This window comes from Heteronotia binoei, chromosome 10 (genome assembly GCF_032191835.1).
Source record: "Heteronotia binoei isolate CCM8104 ecotype False Entrance Well chromosome 10, APGP_CSIRO_Hbin_v1, whole genome shotgun sequence".
NCBI lineage: Eukaryota > Metazoa > Chordata > Lepidosauria > Squamata > Gekkonidae > Heteronotia > Heteronotia binoei.
Window position 1 is genome coordinate 5,850,419 of NC_083232.1, and position 14,650 is coordinate 5,865,068.

The following is a 14,650-nucleotide window of genomic DNA, read 5'->3' on the forward strand; positions in this document are numbered from 1 at the left end:
CTGTTTATTCTTTTAAAAATGCAATAGTTTTTAATGCCATTTATGCAATGTTGGTGTGCCATTCATACATTAAAGAGAAGGAGGAGGAGGAAAAGAAGGAGGAGAAGGAAGAGGAAAAAGAGGAGGAGAAGGAGGAGGAGGAAGAGAAGGAGGAGGAGGAGGAAAAGAAGGAGAAGGAAAAGGAAAAAGAGGAGGAGAAGGAGGAAGAGGAGGAGGAAGAAAAGAAGGAGGAGAAGGAGGAGGAAGAGGAGAAAGAGGAGGAGGAAAAGAAGGAGGAGAAGGAGGAGGAAGAGGAGGAGAAGAGGAGGAGGAGGAGGCGGAAGAGAAGGAGGAGGAAAAGGAGGAGAAGAGGAGGAGGAAGAGAAGGAGGAGGAGGAAAAGAAGAAGGAGGAGGAAAAGGACGAAGAGGAGGAAAAGAAGGAGGAGGAGGAAGAGAAGGAGGAGGGAAGAGGTGATGGTGGAAGGGGGAAGTTATTGGAGCTATACCCTGGCCTTAAGGTTTGCGCTTTCCTTCCCCACAAGGGAGATGGGGACATTTGGATTGACAGGCTGCGTGGTGCAGTGGTTACCCTGGTAGACTAGGAGCTAGGAGACCAAGGTTCGAATCCCCACTTCGCCATGGAAGCTCACTGGGTCATTCCAAGCCAATCTTTCACACACTCAACCTTGCAAGGTTGTTATGAAGACAAACCGGAGAAGTGAGTAAGAAATTTATGTAGTCCAGACAGCAGTTGTAATTCCAGGAAATCTCCAATCCTCACCTGGGGGTTGGTAACCCTAGGGATGGCCCATGCACTCTCCCTCTCTCTGTCTCTCTCTCTGCATCTGTTTCCCACTCGGCTGTAGAGGGCAGTGGCCCCCTTGTCAAACTCACCAACTCTCGTCCACCGTTTTTCCCAGAGAGCTGCAGGGATGGAGGTGCTGTCTGTCTGCAGGCTCCCGCAAGCTTGATTTGTCTTGGCCGCCGTTCCCTAACATGCTTTGGGAAGGGCCCGGAAAGGAAATGGGTGTGAGCTCTCATCAAGCCACAAGTTTGTCCTCGCACCCCCCCCCCCTTCCCACCCCCAAGCAGGTCTGGGAGCACGTTGCCAGCAAAGCTCGGGCTACATCATCTCGAAATAACCGCGCCAGATGTTGCGCAGGGGACTCCCCTCCCCTCTTCTTGGACGGAACAGGCCCTGCTTTGCTCCTTTCCCAGTTTCCATGGACTCACTCATGGAAGAAGGAGGAGGAGGAAGAGAAGAAGATGATGATGATGATATTGGATTTATATCCTGAGCTATACTGTGAATCTCAGAGCCTCAGAGAGGCTTACAATTGCCTTTAACTCCACCCACCCTCCCCCACAACAGACACCCTGTGAGGTGAGTGGGGCTGAGAGAGCTCTCACAGAAGCTGCCCTTTCAAGGACAACTCTGTGAGAGCTATGGCTGACCTGAGGCCATTCCAGCAGCTGCAAGTGGAGGAGTGGGGAATCAAACCTAGTTCTCCCAGATAAGAGTCTGTGCACTTAAGCACCACACCAAACTGGCTCTCTATTAGAGCTATGGCTGACCCAAGACCATTCCAGCAGGTGCAAGTGGAGGAGTGGGGAATCAAACCTAGTTCTCCCAGATAAGAGTCTGTGCACTTAAGCACCACACCCAACTGGCTCTCTATTAGAGCTATGGCTGACCCAAGGCCATTCCAGCAGCTGCAAGTGGAAGAGTGGGGAATCAAACCCGGTTCTCCCAGATAAGAGTCCGCGCACTTAACCACTACACCAAACTGGCTCTCTATTAGAGCTATGGCTGACCCAAGGCCATTCCAGCAGCTGCAAGTGGAAGAGTGGGGAATCAAACCCGGTTCTCCCAGATAAGAGTCCGCGCACTTAACCACTACACCAAACTGGCTCTATATTACAGCTATGGCTGACCCAAGGCCTTTCCATCAGCTGCAAGTGGAAGAGTGGGGAATCAAACCCGGTTCTCCCAGATGAGAGTCCGTGCACTTAACCACTACACCAAACTGACGTTAACTTGCTGTGGCCTCCCTAAGAAGACTCCCACACACACTCTGACACACCCCCCCCCCTTGGCTCACAACTGGAATTTGACAGCCAGCCCTCACCACTGACCCATCGGCTCTTCCGCCACAGCAGAGTCCCTCTTGACAAAGAAGGCGAGTCCGGCTCCACGTGGGTCTGCTTTTCGTTCTGCCCCGAAGCCTGGTATTCTCAACGAGCACAGAGGGAAAGAGGAAGGAGAGAAGTCGGGGAGAGGTCTGGTCAACTGCAGAAAGGTGTGAAGGTGTGTGAGTGAAGGGGGGTGGAGAGGAATATCCAGGGTGATTGCCTCCATGATATTGTGCGGGGGTGGGGGAGGAAAAAAAACCCAGGAGAGAAAACAGGCCAGAAAGCAACGGCTCACTTGGCAAGGAAACAGAGGAGTGCAGAATTTTACAACCGCTGTATAAATGTTGAGGCGATTCCTCCTTCCCACGGAGCTAGGGATTCTATTATTGGCTGATCTGAATCTTGCAAAAATAAATAAAAAGGTGGTGGGGGGGATGTCTGAATGTTATCAGCAGCAAGTCTGCGAAGGATAGGGCCTGAACCTGAGAAGCCAGCAGGAGAAACCCTAGGGTGCTGCATGCCCTAGGTACCCTGTTCCCCCCTGCCCTCACCGCTGCCCCCATGTGGGCAAAAGAACAGTGGCAGCACAATATATGAAATACAAAAATACAAAATATTGTGCACAAACAAACACTCTTAACTGGTGTATATAAAGTTCTATTATAATGAAATGAACAGCCCACAACAGTGGGCATACATTCATACAGTATAAATAGAAAACAACAGTCTCAAAACAATACTCCAAGGAGGACCCCACACAGTCACAGAGTTTTCCAAAATGAGTACAAAGACTCAAAAATAACGTTCCGCAGGAGTCCCTCCGTTGTTTGTTGACTTCTGAAGGACAAATTCTAGCCTTCACGCAAACCCCGGATTTGATTGCGTTCCGCTGCTCCTGCAGCTTCCTCGTAAGTTAAACTGAAAACTCCAGCCAAGTTCTTTCTCAAACGCCCATTTAGGTATCTTAATTTGCCGCATACCATTTAGGTATCTTAATTTGACTGCATTAGCTGTGACGATGGCATTTTCTACCATCCATCCAACTGGCATCCAGTTGTCAATCCCAGAAGTCAAAATTAGGTGTAATACCAGAGTACCGCCTTCTACCCCCTATTTCCAGACCTTTTTTTGGAGAAAAAGCACAGCAGAAACTCATTTGCATACTAGGCCACATACCCCGACATCACCATTGATTTGCACAAGGTGTTTTTGTAGGGGGGAAACCCAAGGGGAACTCATTTGCATATTAGGCCACACCCCCTGATGCTAAAGCCAGATGGAATTGTGTTCCTGTACTTTCCTGCTCAAAACTAGCCCTTCCTGTTCCCAGAAAGATAGCTATCATCTGTTGTGGGGAAACTAGGGTTGCCAAGTCCAATTCAAGAAATATCTGGGGACTTTGGGGGTGGAGCCAGGAGACATTAGGGGTGGAGCCAAGATCAAGGCTGTGACAAGCATCATTGAACTCCAAAGGGAGTTCTGGCCATCACATTTAAAGGGACGGCACACCTTTTCAATGCCTTCCTTCCATAGGAAATCACGAAGGATAGGGGCACTTTCTTTTGGGGCTCATAGAATTGGACCCCCTGGTCCAATCTTTTTGAAACTTGGGGGATATTTGGGGGAGAGGCACTAGATGCTATACTGAAAATTTGGTGCCTCTACCCCAAATAACAGCCCCCCCCCAGAGCCCCAGATACCCGCGGATCAATTCTCCATGATTTTCTATGGGAATAAATCTCCATAGGGAATAACAGAGTTCCCAGCAGACATTTCCCTCCCCTCCCCCCGCTTTCTGACGACCCTGAAGTGGGGGAAGGGCCTCCAAACCGGGGGATGCCCTACCCCAACTGGGGATTGGCAACTCTACACAGTGGTCTTCTAGGAAAAGTAGAAACTTAAGGAGAAGGAATGTAGACCACCTCTTTGGCATCTCCACTTTCTTTTAAAGTCAGTTTGGTGTAGTGGTTAAGTGTGTGTGGACTCTTATCTGGGAGAACTGGGTTTGATTCCCCACTCCTCCACCTGCAGCTGCTGGAATGGCCTTGGGTCAGCCATAGCTCTAATAGGGAGCCAGTTTGGTGTAGTGGTTTAGTGTGCAGACTCTTATCTGGGAGAACCGGGTTTGATTCCCCACTCCTCCACTTGCACCTGCTGGAATGACCTTGAGTCAGCCATAGCTCTCAGAGGAGTTGTCCTTGAAGGGGCAGCAGCAATGAGAGCCCTCTCAGCCTCACCCACCTCACAGGGTGCCTGTTGTGGGAGGAGAAAACATAGGAGATTGTAAGCTGCTCTGAGTCTCTGATTCAGAGAGAAGGGCGGGGTATAAATCTGCAATTCTTCTTCTTCTTAAAAAAAATAGGCAATAGGTGATGTAAAAGATCTCCATCTGATACCCTGCTGAGTAGACAATACTAATCCTGGGCTTGAGAGGCAGATGTTCTGATTCAGTAACAACCTGTTTCCTGGGGTCAAGAGCAGTTTTTATACTATGCCATATTGTTGGAACTTTTTTTTTCTTAAAGGAAAAGCAAACATGGTCCCCCCTTGGCAAATCTTAACCTCCTTTGCGTAACACTTATGAGCTACTCACTGAAGATATTGGATTTGGATTTATATCCCGCCCTATACTCTGAATCTCAGAGCAGTCACAATCTCTGAGAGGAAGCTAGGGCTGAGAGAGCTCTGACAGAGACCGCCTTTTGAAGGACAGCTCTGCGAGAGCTATGGCTAACCGCAAGGCCATTCCAGCAGCTGCAAGTGGAGGAGTGGGGAATCAAACCCGGTTCTCCCAGATAAGTGTCTGCATGCTTAACCACTACACCAAACTGCAGTATTACTCCTCTGTGGAACCACCTCTGAAAACCTCAAATGCAGTCGGGCAGACTTGGATCACGTGGCAAAACCCCGGGGGCTAGGAGACAGTGTAAGGCTTTTCTCACATGTGATTCAAGCTCTCTTCCCAGACAACAAGTTAGCAAAAGATCTGGTGGTCCCAATCCACATAAACTTGTCTGAGCATTTAACTCCTGCCCCAACAATCTCCTTTTCCCCTACCGAATCTGACCCAGCACTTCGCCATCTGATCTTGCTGAAAATCATTACTTTTTTTTTTTTTAAAGAGGGGCTACCGGATAATTGGTGGCAGTTTGTAACCGTGGGCTTGGTTGGTCGGAAATGATATAATATGTATATGATTTCTAGGAATCTAACCTTGTGGGTACGGTTTGTTTGTTTCTTGGACTCTGTTTCTATGGCGATTAAAAATATATACCGAAGGAATGTGATTAATTTCCATTCTGTTGCCATGGAGATTAATAATAATGAAGTGATTATTACTGTGCTTGGAGGGGGGGAGGGGGAGGAAAAAAAAACCTGAGCGTGCAATTCCAGCATCTGTTTCAAAATTGAGGAGGGGGGGTGGTGGAAACGCAGGACCCTTTTTCCATGCCGAAAACGGGTCCGTTCTCAGCGGTGGTCGATGACAAACCGTTTTGCATTCCTTAGCTTCGCTAATGTCGCTTTTAAAAGATCAGGGTCAGTGCCTTTGAATGCCTAGCATCTCCTCAGATTCACTTCACTCCCCCCGCCCCCAAGGTGATTGCTGGCAGGTTCGAGTGGAACAGAACCAATCACTTCTTCACATGACCTGTCCTTGGGTAATGCACAGGGCCGGATTAACACTTAGGCTAAGTAGGCACTGGTCTACGGGCGTCCATGGCTTTAGGCGTCCGGGGCTGACTTTTTCCCTTGGTTGCCCCCCTGCTTGCAGCCCTCCCACCTGCACGTGCAGCCAGCAACTGAGCTGCGCTTTGCCCAACTTTCCTGGTGTGGCTATTGCTACCAAGTTTGTCTCTCTCTGCCTCTCCCCCGGAATTTGGCCAAAGGGGCTTTTAAGAACATAAGAGAAGCCATGTTGGATCAGGCCAACGGCCCATCCAATCCAACACTCTGTGTCACATAAGAACATAAGAGAAGCCCTGTTGGATCAGGCCAACGGCCAATCCAGTCCAACACTCTGTGTCACATAAGAACATAAGAGAAGCCCTGTTGGATCAGGCCAACGGCCAATCCAGTCCAACACTCTGTGTCACATAAGAACATAAGAGAAGCCATGCTGGATCAGGCCAGTGGCCCATCCAGTCCAACACTCTGTGTCACATAAGAACATAAGAGAAGCCCTGTTGGATCAGGCCAATGGCCCATCCAGTCCAACACTCTGCGTCACATAAGAACATAAGAGAAGCCCTGTTGGATCAGGCCAGTGGCCCATCCAGTCTAACACTCTGTGTCACAGAAGAACATAAGAGAAGCCCTGTTGGATCAGGCCAACGGCCAATCCAGTCCAACACTCTGTGTCACATAAGAACATAAGAGAAGCCCTGTTGGATCAGGCCAGTGGCCCCTCCAGTCTAACACTCTGTGTCACATAAGAACATAAGAGAAGCCATGTTGGATCAGGCCAGTGGCCCATCCAGTCTAACACTCTGTGTCACATAAGAACATAAGAGAAGCCATGTTGGATCAGGCCAGTGGCCCATCCAGTCTAACACTCTGTGTCACATAAGAACATACGAGAAGCCCTGTTGGATCAGGCCAGTGGCCAATCCAGTCCAACACTCTGTGTCACATAAGAACATAAGAGAAGCCATGTTGGATCAAGCCAATGGCCCATGCAGTCCAACACTCTGTGTCACATATGAACATAAGAGAAGCCATGTTGGATCAGGCCAGTGGCCCATCCAGTCCAACACTCTGTGTCACATAAGAACATAAGAGAAGCCCTGTTGGATCAGGCCAATGGCCCATCCAGTCCAACACTCTGTGTCACACAGTGGCCAAATATATATATACACACACATATATATACACACTGTGGCTAATAGCCACTGATGGACCTCTGCTCCATATTTTTATCTAACCCCCTCTCGAAGCTGGCTATGCTTGTAGCCGCCACCACCTCCTGTGGCAGTGAATTCCACATGTTAATCACCCTTTGGTTGAAGAAGGACTTCCTTTTTTGGAACAGGGAGAACTGGATTCCAATTTTCACCCAGCGACGACGATCGTGACTTTGTCAGGAAAAGGCAAAAGACCCGTTGCGTAAATTCCAACCGGATGGCAAAATGTGACCATCACTCACTCCCCAACCGCGGAGGAAAACATCAACTTTTGATCAAGAGCTCAAAAGGCGCTCTGAAAGGTGTTGCAAACATTTCAGTTGTGCACCACATTCCCCAAGCTTGAGAGGCTTGATTCGCTTCCTTTCCAGATCCCCCCCCCTCCCTTAGCTGAGCACATTCATCAGGCCCGCTCGACTCCATCACAAACACGTTGCACGTTCTTGCAAAATTGCGAGTGTGCTGATGTGCATGCCGCTGACTGATGAGCGCCACGGACCGCACAAGCTCAAAACTGTTGCGGAGTGGAAATGAGGCGTGACGGGTCCGTGATGAGCCACCAACGGACGTAATCCTAGCAAGACAGTAAATGATGAGCTCTGGCGAACAGGGATTCCCATGCTGAGTACAACCACTCCACAGATGCAGAACGACTAAAAAATACTGCCAATTTTAAGTGGCAAAGAGAACATCAACGCAAGTGGTGCTCCCCTCTGGAGAAAGGGGGACTAAAAAGGAGAGCGCACTTGATTTCTGAGCATGTCATTAACCCTACATGGCTTGGTTGGGACCACAATTTAAGAAGGACGGAGACAAGCTGGGATGTGGCCAGAGGAGGGCAACGAGGCTCTCTGCTCATGCCCTGAGTTTGATCCTGGCAGAAGTTGGGTTCAGGTAGCCAGCTCAAGGTTGACTCAGCTGTCCATCCTTCTGAAGTCTGTAAAATGAGTACCCAGCTTGCTGGGGGGGAAGTGTAGATGACTGGGAAGGCAATGGCAAACCAACCCATTAAAAAGTCTGCCATGAAAACGTCATGATGCAACATCACCCCGGAGTCGGAAACGGCTGGTGCTTGCACAGGGGACTACCTTTACCTTCTAAGAACCTTTAGCAATGAGGATCCAGTGAATTTAGGGGGAGTTATTTGTGCGTTTCCTGCATCGCGCAGGCGGTTGAACATATGAACATATGAAGCTGCCTTATACTGAACCAGACAATTGGTCCATCCAAGTCAGTATTGTCTACTCAGACCGGCAGCAGCTCTCCAGGGTCTCAAGCTGAGGCTTTTTCACACCTATTTGCCTGGACCCTTTTTTGGAGATGCCGGGGATTGAACCTGGGACCTTTTGCTTCCCAAGCAGATGCTCTACCACTGAGCCACAGCCCCATTCATGGCTCTCCAGGGTCTCAAGCTGAGGTTTTTCACGCCTACTTGCCTGGACCCTTTTTTGGAGATGCCGGGGATTGAACCTGGGACCTTCTGCTTCCCGAGCAGATGCTCTACCACTGAGCCACCGTCCCTCCCCTAACTAGACTAGATTGGTTGGACTAGATGACCCTGGAGGTCCCTTCCAATTCATTGATTCTACGAATCTACACCACTGAGCCACATTCCCTCCCATGAGTCTTTACAAGGGATTGTTGGAAGAGAGAAATAAAAAAAAAAAAACAAGAAGAAAACCAAATGTATTTCTTGCAAGGAACTGAATAAATGTGAAAAGCAGGACTAATGCAACATGGTGAAGCATGAGAGGCCCCACCTGGTCACATCTGAACTGTGACATAAGCATACAGGTGCCCAGGACTACATAACGACAGTGACTCACTTGGCAGAGGAAACACTCGCCATAAATCAAGAGGCTTGGTTCTAAGATGGGTGTCTGAGAAACCACAGGAACAATCCCTGAGAAGCGTGGGTGTTGCTATGGAGTAACAGATGCTCGGATCAGCAGGTGGACCAAACAAACTGATTTCGGCAAACGGCACACCACGGGAACCTCGCTGAACGATTGCGTTGACCCAGAAAATTCCTCACGGATGAGAGCGAAATTAAGACGGCTTTATGAGTGTCGAGAAAGTGGAAAAAATCACACAGGCGCACAACGGGAGGGAAAAGGAAGAGACTGGCCACCACCTAAAAGCAGAGACTTCACAGTACAGCGGAGCGAAAAAGGAAACTCATTCTTACGCACAAGATGAGGAGGAGGTGGGAAGGAGAATAGATGGAGTGGCAATTATCTAAGTAAAAAATTCTTATACATACACCTGAATGCAGACGGAGACTTTGAAGCAAAAATTATATCAATCATTCTAAAAATGTATTTATTGATTGTGTTTATATCCCGCCGTCCCCTATCGGACCCAGGGCGGCTAACGACGGTTAAAATACATAACGTTAAAATAGAATACAATAAAATCATTAAAATTTGTTTCATACACATATAATACATTTACAGTTATTATCCTCTAATCCAAGATGGCGTCAGCATTATTAGTTCGTATTTAGCGCTGCATGCAATAATGTTGTTAAATAACTGCCATAGAAGGTGGTGGCAGCTACAAGCATAGCCAGCTTTAAGAGGGATTGGATAAAAATATGGAGCAGAGGTCCATCAGAGGCTTTTAGCCACAGTGTGTATGTATGTATGTATGTATGCGTGTATATATATATATGTGTGTGTGTGTGTGTATACACACACACACATTTATTGGCCACTGTGTGACACAGTGTTGGACTGGATGGGCCACTAGCCTGATCCAATATGGCTTCTCTTATGTGACACAGAGTGCTGGACTGGATAGGCCATTGGCCTGATCCATGTATAAACAAATTTATTAGTAACATAAGGTAGCAGAATTATATCTACAATTTATAAAGAGCTTAAAATAAAAAAAAATCGTTCTACCCCATATCTTACTTTCCTCCCACCCCTCCCTCCGTTACTTGACCCCCGCCAGTGTTATTTTTTTAAAAAAACAAATATTAAAGGTACCTTTAAACTATAAAAATCTTAATCATCAAAAATTGTCCAATGTCCTTTTATTTTCCACTCTTTCTCTACGTATCTTCTGAATTTCTTCCACTCCTCATTAAAAAGTTCTAAATCATAGTCTCTTAGTTTTCTTGTTAATTTGTCCATTTCACTCCATGACATAACTTTTGTAATCCAGTCCCATTTTTCTGGTATTTTTTCTTGCTTCCATAACTGCGCATACAATGCCCTAGCAGCTGAGAGCAAGTACCATATTAAAGTTCATTGGCCTGATCCAACATGGCTTCTCTTATGTTCTTATGTGACACAGAGTGTTGGACTGGATGGGCCATTGGCCTGATCCAACATGGCTTCTCTTAAGTTCTTATGTGACACAGAGTGCTGGACTGGATGGGCCATATATATATATATATGTGTGTGTGTGTGTGTGTGTGTGTGTATGTATATGTGTGTATGTGTATACACACACACACATATATTGGCCACTGTGTGACACAGAGTGTTGGACTGGATGGGCCACTAGCCTGATCCAATATGGCTTCTCTTATGTTCTTATGTGACACAGAGTGCTGGACTGGATGGGCCATTGGCCTGATCCAACATGGCTTCTCTTATGTTCTTATGTGACACAGTGTTGGACTGGATGGGCCATTGGCCTGATCCAACAGGGCTTCTCTTATGTTCTTATGTGACACAGTGTTGGACTGGATGGGCCATTGGCCTGATCCAACAGGGCTTCTCTTATGTTCTTATTGTTAGGCGCTCTATGTTTATACTGGAACATGATTGCCCATACGGGTAGGTTCAGTGTTCCGGAAAAACAAGTGATTCTTAAAATTGAGTTCAATTGGTTGTTTATTCCATTCTACGTATTATTTGCACATTTAAAAATTGGCCTGATACATTGAATGTATATTGTATACATTAATAATATATACTGTACATGTACATAGGACAGAAAAATATGCCACGTTCAATCCTCATTTTGGGCAGGAGCTCACAGGAGTGGACCTCCGGAACCTCTAAATTTTATTGTGCTCTTTCTTTTCTGTCCCTCATGGTCAGGATTAGTATTGTCTACTCAGGCTGGCAGAAACTCACAATGGTATCAAGTGGAGATCTTTTACGTTACGTAATTGCTAGGGTTGCCGGGTCCAATTCAAGAAATATCTTGGACTTCGGGGGTGGAGCCAGGAGACATCAGGGGTGGAGCCAGGAGACACTGGGGGTGGAGCCGGGAGTAAGATTGTGACACGCATAATTGAACTCCAAAGGTAGTTCTGAGCATCACATTTCAAGGGACCACAGACCTTCTAAATGTCTTCCCTCCATTGGAAATAAAGGATTGGGGCATCTTCTTTTGGGGGCTCATAGAATTGAACCCCCCTGGACCAATCTTTTTGAAACTTGTACGGTGTTTTGAAGAGCATCATCAGATGCTATGCTGCAAACTCTGCCTAAAAAAATAGCCCCCCCCGCCAGAGCCCCAGATACCCATGAATCAATTCTCCATTACATCCTAAGGGAATCGGTCTCCATAGGGAATAATGGAGTGCCCAGCAGACAGTTTCTTTCCCCCCCCATTTTCTCATGACCCTGAAGTGGGGGGAGGGCCACCAAACCAGGGGATCACCTGCCCCCACCACGGGATTGGCAACGCTAGTGAGGCACGTGGGGCGCTCAGTGCACTTGGACTGTTCCTGCTGGAGAGCCAGTTTGGTGTAGTGGTTAAGTGTGTGGACTCTTATCTGGGAGAACCGGGTTTGATTCCCCACTCCCCCACTTGCACCTGCTGGCATGGCCTTGGGTCAGCCATAGCTCTGGCAGAGGTTGTCCTTGAAAGGGCAGCTGCTGTGAGAGCCCTCTCAGCCCCACCCACCTCACAGGGTGTCTTTTGTGGGGGAGGAAGGGAAAGGAAATTGTAGGCCGCTCGGAGACTCTGTCCTTGAAAGGGCAGTTGCTGTGAGAGACCTCTCAGCCCCACCCACCTCACAGGGGGTGTCTGTTGTGGGGAGAAAGGTAAAGGAGATTGTGAGCCGCTCTGAGACTCTTTGGAGTGGAGGGCGGGATATAAATCCAATATCTTCATCTACCTCACAGGGTGTCTGTTGTGAGGGCGGAGGAAGGTAAAGGAGATTGTGAGCCGCTCTGAGACTCTTCGGAGTGATGGGCGGGATATAAATCCAATATCATCTTCTTCTTCTAGACTGGTCACCCTACACATGTGTATGGAATTGAAATGGATCAGCAAACCTTGCTGCACAAGAACAAATCAGAAACAAAATTATTGATCAACTATAAATGAATGTAAAAGAAGGGGGGAAGTAGCAAACTTTGGCCAATTCCTGTTGGAGTGGTTTTCTGTTCTTATCTGTTTTCAAGGTGAGCCAAAGGTCACTAAGATGGCACATGGTTGAGATGAGAGATGCCGAGCCCCGCCCATTTTCTGCTCTGTGCCCACCTAACTCTGGGGCTTTACATCAGGGGTGGCCAACGGTAGCTCTCTGGATGTTTTTTTTGCCTACGACTCCCATCAGCCCCAGCCAGCATGGCCAATGGCTGGGGCTGATGACCAAGAGAGAGATCTTGGGGTCATGGTAGATAACTCACTGAAAATGTCAAGACAGTGTGTGTTTGCAATAAAAAAGGCCAATGCCAGGCTGGGAATTATTAGGAAGGGAATTGAAAACAAATCAGCCAGTATCATAATGCCCCTGTATAAATCGATGGTGTGGTCTCATTTGGAGTACTGTGTGCAGTTCTGGTCGCTGCACCTCAAAAAGGATATTATAGCATTGGAGAAAGTCCAGAAAAGGGCAACTAGAATGATTAAAGGGCTGGAACACTTTCCCTATGAAGAAAGGTTGAAACGCTTGGGGCTCTTTAGCTTGGAGAAACGTCGACTGCGGGGTGACATGATAGAGGTTTACAAGATAATGCATGGTATGGAGAAAGTAGAGAAAGAAGTCCTTTTCTCCCTTTCTCACAATACAAGAACTCGTGGGCATTCGATGAAATTGCTGAGCAGACAGGTTAAAATGGATAAAAGGAAGTCCTTCTTCACCCAAAGGGTGATTAACATGTGGAATTCACTGCCACAGGAGGTGGTGGCAGCCACAAGCATAGCCAGCTTCAAGAGGGGGTTAGATAAAAATGTGGAGCAGAGGTCCATCAGTGGCTATCAGCCACAGTGTGTGTGTATATATAAAATTTTTTTGCCACTGTGTGACACAGAGTGTTGGACTGGATGGCCATTGGCCTGATCTAACATGGCTTCTCTTGTGTTCTTATGTTCTTAGTTGTAGGCAAAAAACATCTAGTGAACTACCATTGGCCACCCCTGCTTTACACAATGCGCAATGCAATCCTAAATAGCGGCCTGCCCTCCGAAGTGCATTGCAGTTAAGGGGCTTAGAAGAGCATCATTCTATTGAGGATTGCACCGAGCACGTTGTTTTTTCATCCGGCCTTACGCTCCTCCCCGCAAAATACGGCTCAGTCAAAGACCCCACTCCGGCCCTCTGGACTCATGTGCATTTAGCTGTGCAAGATCTGATCCTCAGTGGGAGACTAAGAGATGATCCAGCACATTTCCTTGCTAATGAGGGATTATTGCCACAGCTGGTAAAAGTTTTCATTTGAAACACTATCCCAGAAGAAAGCAGGATTTTGCCAAAATAATTTCTCTCTCTCTCACTATTTCTGTAGGAGGTTATTCAGCGCAGCACAATGTCATGAATTCCAACAGCCTGGAAGACAAACCATGACCAAACAACGCCTTGCGTTTATGATTTCTGTGACCCCCTTTTTTCTGCTGATTAGACACGTACAGAATGGTTTTGCAGGGCCTAAGAGCAGAGTTCCTCAACGCCAGAATTTGCAGCGTGTTCAGTTGTGTTGTGTACAGAAATGTGGCGCACCTACTGTTATCTGCGTGTTTGGCCCAACTTGAAATGTGAAAGCATAAGAACATAAGTACATAAGAGAAGCCATCCTTGATCAAGCCAATGGCTCATCCAGTCCAACACTCTGTGTCACATAAGAACATAAGAGAAGCCCTGTTGGATCAGGCCAATGGCCCATCCAGTCCAAAACTCTAAGAACATAAGAGAAGCCCTGCTGGATCAGGCCAATGGCCCATCCAGTCCAACACTCTGTGTCACATAAGAACATAAGAGAAGCCCTGTTGGATCAGGCCAATGGCCCATCCAGTCCAACACTCTGTGTCACATAAGAACATAAGAGAAGCCCTGTTGGATCAGGCCAATGACCCATCCAGTCCAACACTCTGTGACACATAAGAGAAGCCCTGTTGGATCAGGCCAATGGCCCATCCAGTCCAGCACTCTGTGTCACACAGTGGCCAAAAAAACACAAACAAACACAAGTGCCATCAGGAGGTTCACAAGTGGGTCTAGAAGCCCTTCCACTTTGCCCCCCCCCAGCACCAAGAATACAGAGCATCACTGCCCCAGACAGTTCCAATAATATACTGTGGCTAATAGCCACTGATGGACCTCTGCTCCATATTTTTATCCAATCCCCTCTTGAAGTTGTCTATGCTTTTGGCCGCCGCCACCTCCTGTGGCAGTGAATTCCACATGTTAATCACCCTTTGGGTGAAGAAGGACTTCCTTTTATCC